The 18,559-nt window shown below is 43.6% G+C and overlaps 1 protein-coding gene across 4 annotated transcripts in view; it reads right to left on the bottom strand.

The window, feature by feature from the left end:
* The window catches only part of ralgps2 (Ral GEF with PH domain and SH3 binding motif 2), a 646,420-nt gene extending 628,221 nt beyond the window's left edge, over nt 1-18,199 (bottom strand). For 2 of the 4 annotated variants that reach the window (XM_038795105.1, XM_038795106.1), the window contains exon 1: nt 17,959-18,199. The gene's annotated coding sequence lies outside the window, so the exon portion shown is untranslated. The remainder of the gene's footprint in view (nt 1-17,958) is intronic. The other 2 variants (XM_038795104.1, XM_038795107.1) reach the window with 2 other exon arrangements.
* Nucleotides 18,200-18,559: the final 360 nt, after the last annotated feature.

Genomic DNA, 18,559 nt, shown 5'->3' with positions numbered 1-18,559 from the left:
TTGTGGGGGGGGGGGGGGGGGGGGGGGGGGGGGGTCCCCCCATAGGAAGAACCCAGGAAGTGGGCAACAGAAGACACGCAAGGATTTAAATGAAGATTTGAAGGCAGCAAGACTGTTATATTTGAACCTTTTTGTATCATAATGAGAAGTTAACTGAAGTTTTAGTAATGAACTACAAGCAAACAATAAAGCTGTAATCAGTCAGAAACTAAGACAAGCCACAGCAAAAGGAGAGCTAAGAGTGAAGAGAAAAGAGTTGATTAAACTTACTTGAAGGCTGCAGCACATAAGAAATGAGCTCAGTCTATTGAACCTGATCTAAATGTGAACCAGCCCAGCTACATCAAAATCAAGAAAAAAGAAAGGAAAAACAGCAAACGGGATTATTATTTAAACTATAAAATATTAAAGCATGCTGCTGTGCAGACACCTGGGTGTACTAGTGCATGAGTCACACAAAGTTGGTTTACAGGTGCAACAGGTGATTAAGAAGGTGAATGGAATTTTGTCCTTCATTGCTAGAAGGGTGGAGTTTAAGACTAGGGAGGTTATGTTGCAATTGTATAAGGCCACACCTGGAGTATTGTGTTCAGTTTTGGTCTCCTTACTTGAGAAAGGACGTACTGGCACTGGAGGGTGTGCAGAGGAGATTCACTAGGTTAACCCCAGAGTTGAAGGGGTTGGATTACGAGGAGAGGTTGAGTAGACTGGGACTGTACTCGTTGGAATTTAGAAGGATAAGGGGGGATCTTATAGAAACATTTAAAATTATGACGGGAATAGATAGGATAGATGCGGGCAGGTTGTTTCTACTGGCGGGTGAAAGCAGAACTAGGGGACATAGCCTCAAAATAAGGGGAAGTAGATTTAGGACTGAGTTTAGGAGGAACTTCTTCACCCAAAGAGTTGTGAATCTATGGAATTCCTTCTCCAGTGAAGCAGTTGAGGCTCCTTCATTAAATGTTTTTAAGGTAAAGATAGATAGCTTTTGAAGAATAAAGGGATTAAGGGTTATGGTGTTTCGGGCGGGAAAGTGGAGCTGAGTCCACAAAAGATCAGCCTTAATCTCATTGAATAACGGAGCAGGCTCGAGGGGCAAGATGGCCTACTCCTGCTCCTAGTTCTTATGTTCTTAAATCACTATGCCAAAGGTGGAAGTGGGTAAGAAATGTATCACAGTCATTAAGAAACAGGACAACATTCACCAGCCAGCTGAAGGGAACTAGTTTGTGCCAGAAGAGGGGGGAATTGCCTACTTCGGCTCCTAATTTCTATGTTCCTATGTTAAATCTAGCCTTTATCGCTATTTCCATGGTTTTGTCCGCTCGCGCTTTCCATCTTTCCCTCAACAACCTCCAAGTACATTGTTGGAGAGGATTCTATCTGTGCCCCAAACCAATAGTGGTTCTATCTCACAGTTGTATGATTTCATGATATCCTCCGGGACCCCACCTCTCCAGAAGATGAGAAAGGATTGGGAGGCTGAATTTGGGCTCAGCCTCACAGACGGCAGATGGGAGGAGGCCCTATCTAGGGTGAACTCCACGTCCTCCTGTGCTCAGTTAAGCTTAATTGAATTTAAAGTACTGCACAGAATTCACCTTTACCAAGGCCAGAATTAGCGGGTTTTCCCCCAACAGAGACAACAAATGCAACAGATATTCATTCACCTCCGCTGACCACACCCACATGTTCTGGACCTGTCCAAAGCTGTACAGCTTCTGGACATCCTTTTTTGACAACTCTTTCTAATATTCTGGACACAAACCTTTAACAGCCATATTTGGACTCTCACTTATACTGACCAATAAGATTGAAGCAGACATTATCGCATTTGCTTCATTAATAGCTTGCAGGCAGATTTCATTACCCTGGACGTCCCCAAGCCACCCAGTACCCCATCATGGTTGGAAGATTTGATGTCTTTTTTATAGCTGGAGAAGATTAAATATGTCGTGAGGGGTTCAACTGGGATTTTTTTTCTCATAGATAGCTACCATTTGTCTCTTTCTTTAAAGAATTTACTATTGTTGACTGCTTTTTAAAATTTTTGTTTCCTAAGTACGGGGCAATTTTGCATGGCCAATCCACCTTGCTTGCACATCTTTGGATCTGGGGGTGAAACCCACACAGACATTGGGGGGGGGGGGGGGGGGGGGGGGGTGGTGGATGTGTCAATTCCATATGGACAGAGGCCGGATCAAACCTGGGTCCTCGGCAGCGCGAGGCAGTAGGGCTAACCACTGCACCACCGTGCCGCCTATTACTGTCGAGTGTTACGTGTACTGTTATCTTTATGTATAATTTTGTGTTGTACATAAGTTTATGGAGGGGGGGGCGGAATATAGCACTACAGAATCATAAAATCCCTACAGAGCAGAAGACTATTTGGCCCATCAAGTCTGCACTGACCCTCTGAAAGAGCACCCTACCTAGGGCCCACTCCCCCACCTGATCCGCATAATCCCATCTACCTGTACAACTTTGGACTGCTCTGTTTCCTTGCTCCTTTCACAGTTTGAAAATAAACAACACAATGCTTTTAAAAAAGGAAATAGGAAAGAACCTTCAATGTAATAATCTCTGCATTATTACTTGAGTGACAAGCAAATTGGCATAAGATAAATAAGAATAGTGTTAAACCTGTAGCTCAAATATTGGTGTGGGAGAAATAGGTTTTGATTCGTGGGGCACTGGCAGCAAGGACTGCCTTCATCTGAACTATGCTGGGCCCAATGTTCAGGCAGATCATATAACCAGGGCAGAAGAGAGGGCCTTAAACTAAATAATGGGAATCAGGATTGAGAAGATTTGATGAATGAAGTAGAGAAGCCAGTTCAGAAAGACTTGTCTCATGAAGGGAGATTAGCAGTTTAGGTCAATAGTCGCTGGAGTTGAGAAGAATGAGATGAGATCTAATTGAACTATACAAGGTGAAAAAGTGGTCTGACAGGGTAGACGTAGAGTGAATGTTTCCCCTTGTTGGACACTTGAGAACGAGGAGGCCATAGTTTTCAGCAAGGGATGGCAAATTTAAAACAGAAATGAGGAGGAATTACTTTACTCAATGGGCTGTGGATCTGTGGAATGTTTTAACCCAGAGTGCAATGGGCGCCGGAACACTAAACAAATTCAAGGAGGAGATCGATAGGTTATGGGGAGCGGGCAGGAAGGTGGAGATGAGACTGAGATTAGATCAGCCATGATCGTTTTGAATAGTGAAGCTAACTCAAGGGGCTGAATTGCCTACTCATGCTCATAGTTCCGATGCTCTTATGTTCTAAGACAAGGCAAGCGAGCAGCAACAAGGGAAATGATGATCCAGAATGTGGCAGGAAGGGACAGAGCACCAGCAGATACTAGCGGTTACAAAATAGTGACAAGATCGAAACTCTAGGCACTGTGTTTTAATGCACATAGCATTTGCGGGGGGATGTCTTGCTAATTTTCACCCCTCCCCTCTTTTTTGCTGGCTCTTGGCTCGGGTTTGGGTCAATGATATTAGTCACACCATTTAATACCACATCTAAGCGGCTATTACTAATATGAAGAAACCTGGGGTTTAATTTTTTTCAAGAACATAGGATGGAACGCTATGAAGGTCATATCCCACAGTTAATCTCAACATTCTGGAAATGTATACTCAATTCTGAAAGGTCTAGAAGGTTTTGGGGAGAAAGACGTAGGGCTGGATTCTCGATTTTGAGACTGACGCCGGCATGGGAACGGTGGTGTTTTACGACCCGAAGAACCACAAAGGGTCAACACGATCCTCCGTTCTGGTGGGGGAACGAGCAGGCATGCAGCGTAGAGTGGCCCAGTTCTAGCTGCTTATACAGCCGCAGAATTGCCGGGTCCATGGCCGCGCATAGCGCACAGCGGCGGGCCGCACCATGCAATATGGCACCGGCCGCAAGCACGCCTGCCAAATAGTGAGCCCTTTGGCCAGGCTCGCCACTCCCAGACCACCTCCCCCCAGTCCCTGCCAGCGGATCGCCCCGCCCGACTGTGGGTCACTGGACTTAGTCCGCAGCCACCACGTTGAGTTCCTGAAAAAAAGAATCACACACGACCTACGCCGTTGGGAACTCGGCCCATTGGGGCGGAGCATCGGGGAGAGGTCCTCAGGTACTCCTAGAGTACGGCATTTTGGGAGGGGGTGGAGCATCACAAAAGCAGCACCCGCCCCGATTTTTGGCGCCAATGTGGATTTCGCTGGCCGATCGTCGAATGCGATTTCAGCATCGGAGACCGGAGAATCCCACCCATAATGTTTCAGATCTGTGACCTTCCATCAGAACTGGGATTTCCAACATCCATAGTATTTTGCTCTTGAATTTTTAAAAGCTTTGGTTCTTACTGAATAAAGCTGCAAGAGTGAAAATTACACAAAGCTGAAAAAAGTGCATGTAAAAAGCCAGCAGGACATGAGGCAGGAGAAACTCAGCATACAGTAAACTTTTATTACCACTAGATGTCTCTGTAGAGCACTTTGAAACACGAATAGAAACACATTGGTGCAAGTAAACTAGTCTTGGCACAATTATTTCTGGAACTGAAAGCAAATAGTCCCAACACGAAATGGAAAATTTCTATATTTAAGTACAATATATCCTGAGTTTTCATTTATTCTTAAGATAATTAATTCACTCTTTAAATTATCTATTTTTTTACAAAGTGTTACAAGTGTGGAGATGGAACAGAAACCGATTCCAGAGAAAAAAATTGCTTCTTTCTACACCAATCATTTCATATTTAAGCTGTCTTGAGAAACAATGATTTCTGGACATTACATAACAAATAAGCAAACAAGCCAATAACTTGAAAAAGTGTTTAATTCTACATCAGTATCTTGAGTGAACTCAGTTGGTCAGATTACGTTTTTTTTAAATTTCATTGAAGGTTCTTCAACAAACACGAACTGAATTACAAAAAAAACGCAAAAATTGTTCAAGCATGGTTCAACTGTCACATTAAGACAGAAATCAGACATATAGAAAAATACACAACATAAGCTTCAGCCAACTCCCCTCTGTATCCCCCTAACCCCAGCATAAACCCTACCTTCCTTCCCCCCCGCCCCCCCGAAACAGCTGATGGTATTTAACTCTATGAAGTGAAGCTGCCACTTCAGGTAGAATCCCTAGCAATCCCCTGACTGTGTACTTGACCTTTTGCAGATATAAAAAGTCCATACGATCACGCAACCAGGCCGAGGCACTAGGCAGACGCTCTCTATCCCAGCAGAACTCCCCTTCGGGCTATCAGTGAGGCAAAGGCGAGCGCATCGTCCACAGCCCCGGCAAGTCCCACACCTGAAAACGGCCACCAACAAACAAGGCTCCAAATCAATGTTAATAATCGCTGACATGGTGTTAAAGAAGGAGACCCAAAAGCTCACCATCTTTGGACAACACCAGAACATGTGGATATGGTTGGCGGGCCCTTGAGTTAGATGAGGTTGAACCGCACACAGGATGAGGTGGATTTACCCTACAGGGAGAGCCTCATTCCACACATCCTCATCCAAGATGGGTCCTAATTTCTCCTCCCATTTCACCTCACCCATCCAAGCAACAAAGATTCCAGTGAGTTGGTCCACTCATAGATGTTCGAGATCCTCCCACCCCCCCAGTTCTTGCCAAGCATAAAAATGCCCTCCAATAGGAAAGGCTGTGACACTACGGGAAACTCAGGGCAAATCCTGCGGACTAATACGCGCAGTTGTAAATATCAAAATAGGTGTGACCCTGATAGTTGGAATTTCGCCAAGAAATCCTCCCACCTGGCAAACTATCCATCTATAAACAGGTCTCTAAAGCATTTCTTGCCCCTTCCTTTCCCACGCCTTAAAGGTTGAATGCAAACCCGATGGTGGATACAAATAGCTACCATTTACAGGAGCCAGTAATGGCATGGCACTCAGCTACACTCCGCAATGGCATGGCACTCAGATTGTAATGTTGTCTGAGCTGCCTCCATATCTTCAAGGTGGAGATCACCACTGGGTTTGGAGAGTGGGAGTGATGCCATGACTAGGGCCCAGAGGCTCGAACCTCTACAGGAACTTGCCTCGATACTCCCCCACATGGTGTCCGATTCACTGTACCAATACCCTTATCTTCTCCACGTTGGCCACTCAGTAATTCATGAAAAAAAAAATTTTTTTTAATTTAGAGTAGCCAATTCTTTTTTTTTGCCAATTATGGGGGCAATTTTGCATGGCCAATCCACGTTCCCTGCACATCTTTGGGTTGTGGGGGTATAGGACCCATGTAGACAGGGGGAGAGAGAATGTGCAAAGTCCACACAAATAACAATCCGGGGCCAGGATCGAACCCAGTCTCGGTGCTGTGAGGCTAGCAGCGCTAACCACCGCACCACCTTTCTGCCCCTATACATGAGCAAGTGGTGTAGTTGCCACCGCCCCCCCCCCCCCCCCACCCCCCCCCCCCCCCCCCCCCCCGCAACAGTTGGCCCCTCTGGAGGTACACCCTGTGAATTCACGGTGACCTCCCTGCCCCTATAAAGGGATTCCTAACGTATTCACTGAAGCAAAGAACAATTTTCATGAGAAAAATAGGAAGGCATTGGAACAAAAATAGAAACCCTCGGTAGAATATTAATTTTGATGATTTGAACTCTGCCCACCAGGGACAACGGAAGGCTATTTTACCTCTACAAATCAAGCCTTAGCTTATCTAAAAAACATGTAAACTTTAACTTATGAAGCCAGGGCAACACGGTGGAGCAGTGGATAGCACAGGAACTGCGGCGCTGAGGGCCCTGGGTCACTGTCCGTGTAAGGTTTGCACATTCTTTCCCGTGTCTGCGTGGGTCTCACCCCCACAACCCACAGATGTGAAGGTAAGTGGATTGGTGATGCTAAATTGCCCCTTAATTGGAAAAAAAAGAATTGGCTTTTTTTTTTTTATTTTAAATTGTTCACCAAATTCTTTGGCCAGCACGTCAGTAAACCTAATTTATCGGTCTCTGCAATTTCTTGGTGAGTAATCTCCGAAAAAATGGGCAAAAAACTATTTTCAAAGTCGGGGTCCCGATCGCAGCTCCCAAAAGCATGTCGCACCAGAAGTTGCAGTTGATCAGGATGAATGCCAACAGCTCAGGGTTCGATCTTGTTCTAGCTTTCGTAGATATGGAGCCTGCCTACTCGCCCCATATATACTAAAACAAAATCACAGCATTTTAACTGTGGTTCAGCAAATAATCACCAAGGACCTGTCAAGCACAGAACTCAAGATGTTGAGTTACCCAGATTATTTTATCACATGCTATCCATGTTCACACATTACATTAATAAATCAAAACTGTCTCAACCCAGGATGCATTGATGATTCTCTTTGAATGTTTTCTCCTTGGAGAATCCATTAGCCTTTAATCAATTCCAATTTCTTTAAGAAAAGCTTTCCACCAGAAAATTGTAGAATAGCCATTTTGAATCCACTCACAAGAGCTGAGAGCCGGAAATGTCAATAAATGCAGGGGGGAAATGCAGTCCCTTAGAATATACAATGCTGACAGGACTTAAGCCACCATAAAGCAACATAAGATCAATCAATATTTAACATTCGTCTTATTTCAACTGAGATCAACATTTGACCTGGCTGGCACTGGGACCTTAAGATGTGCAACTAGAACTCAAGTAAGAGACCATGGGTTGACAACTACAAATACGGTCCCCTAAAGCCTTTTGGTACAATACAACAAGCAAGTGGCAAGAACATGTTTGAGTGCCTCAAATAATATTTTCAATAAATACTCAAATGCATAGTTTAGACTGTATATTTAAATTATAATACCGGTTTAGCTCACTGGGCTAAATCGCTGGCTTTGAAAGCAGACCAAGGCAAGCCAGCAGCACGGTTCGATTCCCATAACAGCCTCCCCAAACAGGCGCCGGAATGTGGCTTCATTTGAAGCCTACACGTGACAATAAGCGATATTCATTTTTTTCATTAGCATAAACTGACAGGTACATGAAGAAAGTATCAGTTTTCACTACAGGTTATTTTCATAGCCTGTCCATAGCCCTTCCATAGAGGGGGCCTCACGGTAGCATGGTGGTTAGCATCAATGCTTCCACAGCTCCAGGGTCCCAGGTTCGATTCCCGGCTGGGTCACTGTCTGTGTGGAGTGCTGCACGTCCTCCCTGTGCGTGGGTTTTCCTCCGGGTTGCTCCGGTTTCCTCCCACAGTCCAAAGATGTGCTGGTTAGGTGGATTGGCCATGCTAAATTGCCCGTAGTGTAAGGTTAATTGTTGGGTTACGGGTATACGGGTTACGTAGGTTTAAGTAGGGTGATCATTGCTCGGCACAACATCGAGGGCCGAAGGGCCTGTTCTGTGCTGTACTGTTACTCAGCAATTTGAATTTCCCTCCAATCGCACACAAAAGTTTTAGATTCCCAAATTTTAATTATTTAACTTCTTTGATCAATTCATTATCCCAAACAACAGGACACTTCCTGCCGAAGCAATGCTGCTATACAACTAGCTTATTTCCTTCTTCAGGTAGCATCCTTGATTATTCAAGGGTTTCTGAACCACGGCATATGCCGTGATTTTACACAGGTCAGGGCAAGAATGCAGGCCCCAAGTCTACCTAAGCTGGAACAAGGATCAAATCCCATGTTGTACAACCAGCTATTCGAAGATAAACAACAGCAACGTTTCTTTCTTTGGAAGCATCTGACATGGCTCGTCCACACAAAAAGTGGGAGCTCATCACAAAGATGACTGTCATGATAAGGCAGCACAGTGGCTAGCACTGCTGTCTCACAGCACCAGGGATCTAGGTTCAATTCCAGCCTTGGATCACTGTCTGTGTGGAGTTTGTACATTCTCCCTGTGTCTGAGTGGGTTTACTACAGGTGCTCCGGTTTCTTCCCACAGTCCAAAGATGTGTAGGTTAGGTGGATTGGCCATGATAACTTGCCCCTTAGTACAAGGTGTGTGCAGGTTATATTATTTGAAAAATATCAAGAAAAAAAACAAAAGAAAATTCAAGTTAACACATTCGCTGGTGCATGTTGGGAAGACATGGAAATAATGGAAAGATGCTGAAAGGGTATGAAGGAAGAGGAATATCAAGAGACACAATCAGTAGAAGTGGACAGTGTCAAAAATATCATCAATGGCACAGAACTTTTTTAAACTTTAGAGGACCCAATTACTTTTTTTCCAATTAAGGGACAATTTAGCATGGTCAATCCACCTAACCTGCACATTTTTGGGTTGTGGTGGTGAAACCCATGCAGACACGGGGAGAATGTGTAAACTCCACACAATGACCCAGGACCAAGATTGAACCCGGTCTTCAGCGCAATAGGCAGCAGTGCTAACCACTGCGCCACCATGCCATCCAACAATGGCACAAACTAAAAACATGACAATAAATTTGAGTTTGGCCACAATTAAGGGTAGTGCGAGTATTTTTGGGTGCCCATTATATAAAAAGTGCCCAAAACCAGATAAATCTTACACCAATGATTCACCAAAATATTACAATGCGCAGGAAACTCTACGAGATAAACACTGGCACCATCTTTGCTGATGCAAATCGCGTTAAAATTTCAAAGAGATGTTGAAAATAGCAGAGTTAATGTAGATTAACAAATTCACCTTCTTCACAAAACCCATCTGCTATTCCCTCAACCCCATTCCCACTAAATGATGTCCATCAAAGTTCCTTTCCTAACTACCATGTTGCTATTATAATGGTTGCATTTTCTAAGATATTGTCACCTCTCTCAACACTTCCCTCTTCAATTCCTCAGTCCTAGAAAATATTGTTCCAACTTTAATCTACGTCTCCTTTCTCAAGTCCTAAATGTATTGTTGCCTCCAAAACCTCCATGTACCCTTACCAATCAAGATTTTACCTCTTTCACAGCAATAAACAACCTAAACCCAAGATACAAACGACATCGTGGGCAGCACAGTAGCAGTGATTAGCACAGTGATTAGCACAGTTGCTTCACAGCTCCGGGGTCCCAGATCGATTCCCAGCTTGGGTCACTATCTGTGCGGAGTCTGCACGTTCTCCCTGTGTCTGCGTGGGTTTTCTCCGGGTGCTCCGGTTTCCTCCCACAGTCCGAAGATGCGCAGGTTAGGTGGATTGGCCATGCTAAATTGCCCTTCGTGTCCAAAAAGGTTAGATGGGGTTACTGGGTTACGGGGATAGGGGTGGAGGTGTTGAGCTTAGTTAGGGTGACTCTTTCCATGGGCCGGTGCAGGCCTCCTTCTGCACTGTAAATTCTATGATCAATGATCCCGATATTATCAATGATCAATGTCTTTGAAAAAGACACACCATAATACCTCTTGAGTTCAACATTGCCCAACTCCTTCTGCACTGTAAATTCTATGATCTATGATCCCGATATTATCACATCAACGACTTTGAAAAAGACCCACACCATAATACCTCTAGTGAGTTAAACACTGCCCAACTCAATGGGACTGGTTCCAGTATTATCTACTGAATCATGGCCAGATTTTTAAAAAATTCATAATGGGGATGTGGGCATCGCTGGCGTGGTCAGGATTTATTACCCACCCCTAATTGCCCTTGAACTAAGTGGTTTGCTGGGCCATTTCAGAGGGTATTTAAGAGTGGGTCAGCAGTCACATATTGACCAAACAGGTATGGTGGCAGATTTCTTCTCTGAAGGCCCATTAGTGAACCTAAATGGTTTTTTGCAACAATCAACAATGGTTTTGTGGTCTTTTAATTCCAGGTTTGTTGTGAATTCAATTCTCGCATCTGCCACCACCTACCCCTATATAACAATCCCAGACCAGACCCCAAAGAAGCTGGGATACTCGACCGAAACCCCAATAATTTAGCTTATTTTGTAAGACTGTGCAGAAAGAATGATTCACTCCCAGGAGCGACTGCATGAAAAAAATAGGCTTTTGTGTTTTAAACAAAACTTTAATATGAATACAGAATTAAACTCTTAACTTCACACCCGAAAAGAACAGCTTACAATTAACCATAACATTACTACTCAGGGCGGCATGGTTGTGCAGTGGATAGCACTGCTGCCTCATGACACCGAGCTCCTGCCAGGTTCTGATTCCGGCCCTGGGTCACTCCACAACTCGTGGAGTTTGCACATTTTACCGTGTCTGCGTGGGTCTCATCCCTACAACCCAAAGATGTGCAAGCTAGGTGGATTGGCCATGCTAAATTGCCCCTTAATTGGAAAAATAATAATTGGATACTCTAAATTTATAAAAAAACACTACTGCTCAATTGCCCATTAAACACCTGACCCTCACCACCACTGCATTAACCACCACACACACCCTTCCCACTGACTCTGTAATGTCAGAGCCATCTGGTATAAGAAGAGCCAGAATACCTTCCTCTAAAAATGAGAAAACCAAACCCATTGTCTTGCACTCCCAAAACATCTCTTTCCTTGCTGCCATTTATGTCAGGCTTCCCAGCCAGTCTCAGAATTTTTGCAGCTGTAGTACCCTGTTCAACTCCAGTTATCAACTCTACACTCTTTCCATCACAATATTCACCTACTTCTACCTCTGTAAAAAGTACTGATCTTGTTCAGTTTGCTGCTTGAAAACCTTCCATTGCTGTTGTCAACTCCAGACTCAACTATTTAAATCTTCTTTTCAATTCATCCAAAGTTGCCCATAAATAATGCCTCAAATTTTAAAATCTCACTTTTGTGTTTAAAACCCTTCTTGGCCACACCCCTCCACAAGCCATGCAAACTCACCCGCCACCCCCCCAACAAAGTCTTGGCCTGATGCCTTATGATCCTGGTCTCTTGTGCATCCTTCTATCTTTGCCCACCTTTGGCAAAAGATTACTCCTTATAAGGGTCCTTAAAACCTATCTCTTCGACAAGATTTTTCATCACTCCTCTTCGGCATACTTATTTCCCTTTTGAAGTATCTTGGGATATATTCCCATGTCAAAGATACTGTATGAAGTACAAGTTGTTATTGTTGTTGTGCATAACCAAGAATTTTAAACTGACATTTACATGTTTGAGTTTGATTCCTAATGAGATTGTGATCTGTTAAACTCCAGATTTAACTGGACAAAATATACTCACACTTGATTTAAGTAAACTTATATCTTATGTAAAAAAAAATTGACCCAGGAGACTACCAATATTCTGCGAACAATATAAATTGAAGCAAAGACAAATACAGCCTGTACAATTTTCTGCACTGTTTACAAGATAATATGAATTTAGTTCACATCTGAACTATTTTTCCAGTTGCTTCACTATGCTACTCAGAACTAAAACTGGTGGTGAAAATATAAGTATGTGGTATCTGATGTAATTCAGGCATAGAATTTAGACCCTCCCCCCACAATCCAAATAAAAACTATTTTTCTCAATGAATTAACTGCCACACATTCTGTCGAACAGCTTAGAATGTTCAGCACTAAAAATTGTATAAATATTAAAGAGATTTTTGATCCCATCATGCTCAGTAAAGATATATCATATTCCTAACTTTCAAGATAAAAACTTTATTTAATGTGGACTCTTTGAAACTAACTTTTGCTTTTAAAAATGAACAATATGCTCCTGCAATTTTTTTTTTTAAAATACCTTGTGCTTCCAAGGTAACCTGAGATAGACTACTCACTTTTCAGTGCCAAACGTTGGCCTTGGGCTCATTCAAAAATGTGAGCAACAGGCGAAGCTAGTTGTTTCACACTGCTACTACAGTCGCATATTTGCCACAAACAGGATGCTGCCATCAAGCCAGGTGCTCTGCCTATCACAGAAATGAGTAATGTAGTAAATGAATTTCAATGCCAGTGTGATACTAGGTATGTAGGCCATGCCGGCGGATTGTATCAAACAGCATGTTCCTTCCACTGTTCGCAATGGGTGAGATACAGACCATACCCACCTAACCCATGTGTGCAAAACTCAGAACAGTGTCAACATGAAATGTGATTCCACAATGAATAACATTTGCTAAATAATGCTCAACTTCCTCAAAATTGCACTAACAGCTAATTTAGGATCATCAGTCAGGCTCGGAGTGCCGTGTTTTTTGTAGACAGAAAGAGTGTGTACACACATTGCGTCTGTTTCAGCTAAACAAAATAAGTGATAGCCATTCATTGACTCATTACTCAGGGCAATGCCTTAACCAATCAGGATCAAGATGCCAGGTTTAAATTTCAACAATGCCTGGCAATTAACTGTCAGTCACAATCAACATAGAAACATAGAAAATAAGAGCACAAAGAGACCATTTGGCCCTCCGAATCTGATCCACCATCCTTTCTGATCACAGCTGATCATTCAACTCAATAGCCTGATCCCACCTTCCCCACAATTTATGTAAATTACAAATATAAATTATCTGCAAGCAGGGATAGGCTTGGATGGCCGAAGGACCTGCTCCTGTGCTGTACTTTTCTTTGTTCTTTGTAATATAACAAAATTTGTGGATACTAAAATGGGTGGGAAAACAGACAGTGCGAAAATGAGATATTACAGCTGGATATGGGTGGGCTCGGAGATTGGGTCACAATTTGGCAGATGGAGTTTAATGTAGATAAGCGTGAGGTTACCCATTTTGGCCGAAACAATAGAAAGGCAAATTATCTAAATAGCAAGCAGATTCAAGATGTGTCTGGACAGAGGGATCTGGGTGTCTTTGTTCATGAATCGCAGAAAGGCGGTGTGCAGGTAATAATAATAACAATCTTTATTAGTGTCACAAGTAGGCTTACATTAACACTGTAATGAAGTAAATGTGAAAAACCCCTAGTCACCATACTACGGCGCCAGTTCGGGTAACTAAGGGAAAATTCAGAATGTCTAATTCACCTAACAAGCACGTCTTTCGGGACTTGTGGGAGGACACTACAGCACCCGGAGGAAACCCAAGCAGACACAAAGAGAACGTACAGACTCTGCACAGACAGTGACCAAAACCAGGAATTGAACCCGGGTCCATAGCACTGTGAAGCAACAGCACAGCATGTAATAAAAAAGGCAAATGGAATGTTAGCAAAAGGACTGGAGTATAAATGTAGAGAAGTGTTGTTGCAATTGCATAGGGTGTTGTTGAGACCACATCTGGAGTAGTGTGTCCAGTTTTGGTCTCCTTATTTGAGGAAGGATGTGATGGCATTTGAAGCAGCTCAGAAGGAGGTTCACCAAATTGATTACAGGGATGAAAGGGTTGACGTATGAGGAAAGATTTAACAGTTTGGGTTTATACTCGCTGGAGTTTAGCAGGATGAGTGGGGATCTGATCAAGGTCCATAAAATACTAAATGGGATTGATAAAGTAAACAAGACCAAATGTTCCCCCTTGTGGGGAAATCTGGAATGCGAGGTCACGGATATAGGTTAGGAGGCAGTAGATTTAAAACGGAGACAAGGAGGCACTACTTCCCGCAGAGGGTGATGAATTTGTGGAATTCACTGACCCATAGTGTGATAGAATCGGTGTTATTAAATGGTTTCAAGAAAGAGATAGATCTATTTTTGATTTTTAAAATGGGTTAAAGGGATATTCGACACAGGTGAGGAGGGGGATTTGAGACCAGGAAGGGATCAGCCATGATCTGATTGAATGGTGGACAGACTTGAAAGACTGAATTGCCTACTTCTGCTCCTAATTCCTATGGTCCTTCGTTCCCCCCAGATCCTTTAATCCCCTTCGCCCCAAGTGCTATATCTAACTGCTTCTTGAAAACATACAATGTTTTGGCCTCAACACCTTTTTGTGGCAGTGAATTCCACAGGCCAACAACTCTCGGGGTGAAGAAATTTCTCCTCACCCCAGTCCTAAATGGTCTACCTCATATCCTCAGACTGTGACCCTTCTGGACACACCCACCATCAGGAACATCCTTCTTGCATCTACAATTTTATAGGTTCTATGAGATCCCCACTTCTTCTGAATTCCGCGAATACAATCCTAATTGACTCAATCTCTCCTCATACGTCAGTCCTGCCACCTCAGGAACAGGAAACACGTAAACTTTACTGCACTCCCTACAGCAAGAACATCCTTCCTCAGATAAGAAGACAAAACTGCACACTATTCCAGGTGTGGCCTCACCAAGACATTGTATAATTGCAGCAAGACATCCCTCTCTGTACCTGTACTTGAATCCTCTTGCTACGAAGGCCAACATACCATTTGCCTTCTTTACCACCTGATGCACCTGCATGCTAATCTTCATTGACTGGTGTATGAAGACACCCAGGTCTCATTGCACATTCCCCTCTCTTAATTCATGGCCATTCAAATAATAATCTGCCTTCCGTTTTTGCTACCACACATTTTGCTAACCTAACATTTATCCAAATTATACGGAATCTTCCATCATTTGCCCACTTGTTCAACTTCAAATCACACTGAAGCATTTCTGCATCCTCTGCACAGCTCACCATCCCACACAGCTTTGTATCTATCATCTGCAAATTTGGAGATATTACATTTCGTTCCCTCATCTCAGTCATTAATATATATTGTAAATAGCTGTGGTCCTAGCACCAAACCCTGTGGTATCCCACTCTTTGTTTCTTGTCTGCCAACCAGTTTTCTATCCATCTCAATACATTACCCCTAATCCCATGCTCTTTTATTTTACATGCTAATCTCTTATGTGTCAGACCTGCTGCCAGTTTTTTCTGTTTTTGTTTCAGATTCCAGCATCCACAGTAATTTGCTTTTATGTCGAAAGCCTACTGAAAGTCCAAAATAAACCACATCCGCTGACTCCTCTTCATCAACTCTACTAGTTACATTCTCAAAGAATTTGTCAACTGACCTGTCAAGCATGCCTTCCCTTTCATAAATCCATGCTGACTGTCCAATTTTGCGTGTTTTCCAACTGCTCTGCTATAAATCTTTGATCATTTTCCCCACAACCGACGCTTAATGGTCTATAATTCCCTGTTTTCTCTTTACCTGCCTTTTTAAGTAGTGGGGTTACATTAGCTACCCTCCATCTGTAGGAAGTGTTCCAGAATCTATAGAAGATGATCACCAATGCATCCATTATTTCTAGGGCCACTTTCGTAAGTACCCTTGCAGATTATCAGGCCCAGGGATTGAACTGATGTATTCTACCAGAGTCCATTTGCCAACCAATCAGCACTCTCTTCTCATACAGTATACATTTGTTGGTTTTCCTTACATTGTATTCTTGCGAATTGTCCTGATGAATGCAAAACAAAAAGCCTCTTTTTTCAGCAATACTCAAGTTCTGTACTACCAAACAACTATTCGAAAAATAACAATTGTGGTTGAACTTTTACAACAAACAACCCATCAACAATGAACTTGTGGGCTTCTTGCACTCAGGAGGCAAGTGATGGTAGAAATATACAATATGAAATTAACTTGGTACAAGATTATTTTACTTTTGACTGCCTTCACAGCTAAAGAATTTAAACATGATGTGGCGATGCCAGCGTTGGACTGGGGTGAGCAGAGTAAGAAACCTTACAACGCCAGGTTAAAGTTCAACAGGTTTGTTCCTCATTCACCTGAGGAAGGAGCAGTGCTCCGAAAGCTAGTGATTCAAACAACCTGTTGGACTTTAATCTGGTGCTGTAAGACTTCTTACTGTAAAGAATTTAAAAGTAGCAAGCTGTCCAAATTCTTAGATTTTTGAAAGGTTTTGAGAAAATTGCACTGCCAAAACATTCTTGTCTTTCAGACAGCATACTTAATCTTTCAATCTAAAAACTCCCCATCTGACAGGAACAATTTCCATTACTTTCAGCAGAACTGGACTAACCGGCTTTTACCACACAGACTGATGGACAGAAAAAACAATGGTGCTTCAAAGGAGCAGCTGCATAATATTACAGCAGTTGCTACAATCTAGAATGATAACTGGAAGTCTGTGTTTAACAATTATACATATATTATTGTTCCCCAACAATGTAAATACATCATAAACAACAGTAAGGATACATGACTAATTTCAGGAACAAGAATGAAAAATATTTATATCCACTTGTGTAATGTGGAGCAACACTGAAGCAATAAGTCCATTAATGCCATTTACAATTAAAATTGTAAGATAGTGAGTCAGAACTACATTCAAACATCTTAAGTACCGACTGTAACCAAAATCCAATACCATTAACCCATGTTTTTCCCCCATCTTAAAGCCAACTGTTCGTGCTGTTGGATTGGATTAGAAGCACTGATGCAAGGATACATTTGTATATGTTATGTTACCTTATTACAAAGCCCGCAAGAACTCTAAATTTCAGAACTGAAGCCAGAAACTGAACTTGTTAAAAAAAAAACAAGCCATGAGGATGTCTGAGGTTATATGGAAATAAGGATATCTCGACAAATAGGCAATAATGATTTGCGTGTGCAGAACTGGAGGGACGTTCATCAATCAATGAATATGTTCACGCATCACACATCAATGATGGCACAAATCAACTCGTATTGTGTTCAAATCTATCTCCTATAATTCTGGCTGAGTGATGGCATGTAAGCAGCTAAAAAAGACAGCGAAACTTTTTATTTTAAAAATCAATTATTGTGAAGTTGGAGAGAAATAATTTCGATCCACAGCCCAGTCACAGAGGTGATTTCAAGACACACTCATAAGCAGCTTTGGGGGGGGTGGCTCTCTGATGAAGAGGAGCTTCAGACTGCCCGAGCTCGGGCTTCCCTCACAAACCAGCTGGGAAACCGCAATCTGCCTCCGCCGCGGAGGGAGAGCTGCCTTCTTCCCTCACACCCCCACCCCGGCTCGGCCTTCTCCTACTACCCATCCCTCGGGAACTTGACCCACATCCGCATTGCTCCCATCCTGAAAGGCGGGCTTTTCTCTTAACCGCCGCCCGGCAGCTCGACGGAACACCGGGAAAGCCTGCGCCCGTAGGCCGTCGGTGTGTGTGAGCGAGAGAGATGTTTCTGGAACAGAGCGGACTGACCTGCGCCGTGCCCGGGTTGGTGCTGAGCTGAGAAGCCAGGCCCTGCTGACAACCGGCCCTGGCGTACATCCCGATTCCTGCTCACCAGATGTCAGTTTCTGCCGCCGGTGGCGACCGCGAGAGGTGGGACGGCGATTGCAAAACACAGCGGCCGCTGAGGTGGGCGGGCGTGCGCGCGCTCGCTCGCGCGCTCAACCAACAACAACTCGCGCCTCGTCTCTTCTCTCTCTCGCGCCCCGCTCTGCCCGTCACCGTCACAAACCTCGCGCGCGCACTTCAACCAGCAGCAGCAAACTGGCGCCTTGTCTCCTCGCGCGCTCTGCCCGTCACAAACCTCGCGCGCGCTCAACCAACAACAGCAACAACAACTGGTGCCTCGTCTCTCTGTCGCGCTCAGTCTCCACGATCTTGCAGCTGTCACCTCCCGCTCCAACTCGCTCCATTCAGACAGCCGGTCACAGTTTGTAGTTTCACAACACACAAACCACCCTTCACTGGGGTGGGGTGTCAGGCAACTAGTCTGCACGAGCATGGCCCCACGTACGACTTTGGCAGCCCAGCGGGTACAATAAATACAACGCTGAAATCACAGCAGCCTCGA

This window comes from Scyliorhinus canicula, chromosome 4 (assembly GCF_902713615.1).
Source record: "Scyliorhinus canicula chromosome 4, sScyCan1.1, whole genome shotgun sequence".
In the NCBI taxonomy this organism is placed as follows: Eukaryota; Metazoa; Chordata; class Chondrichthyes; order Carcharhiniformes; family Scyliorhinidae; genus Scyliorhinus; species Scyliorhinus canicula.
This window is presented reverse-complemented; position numbering and strand designations above follow the sequence as displayed.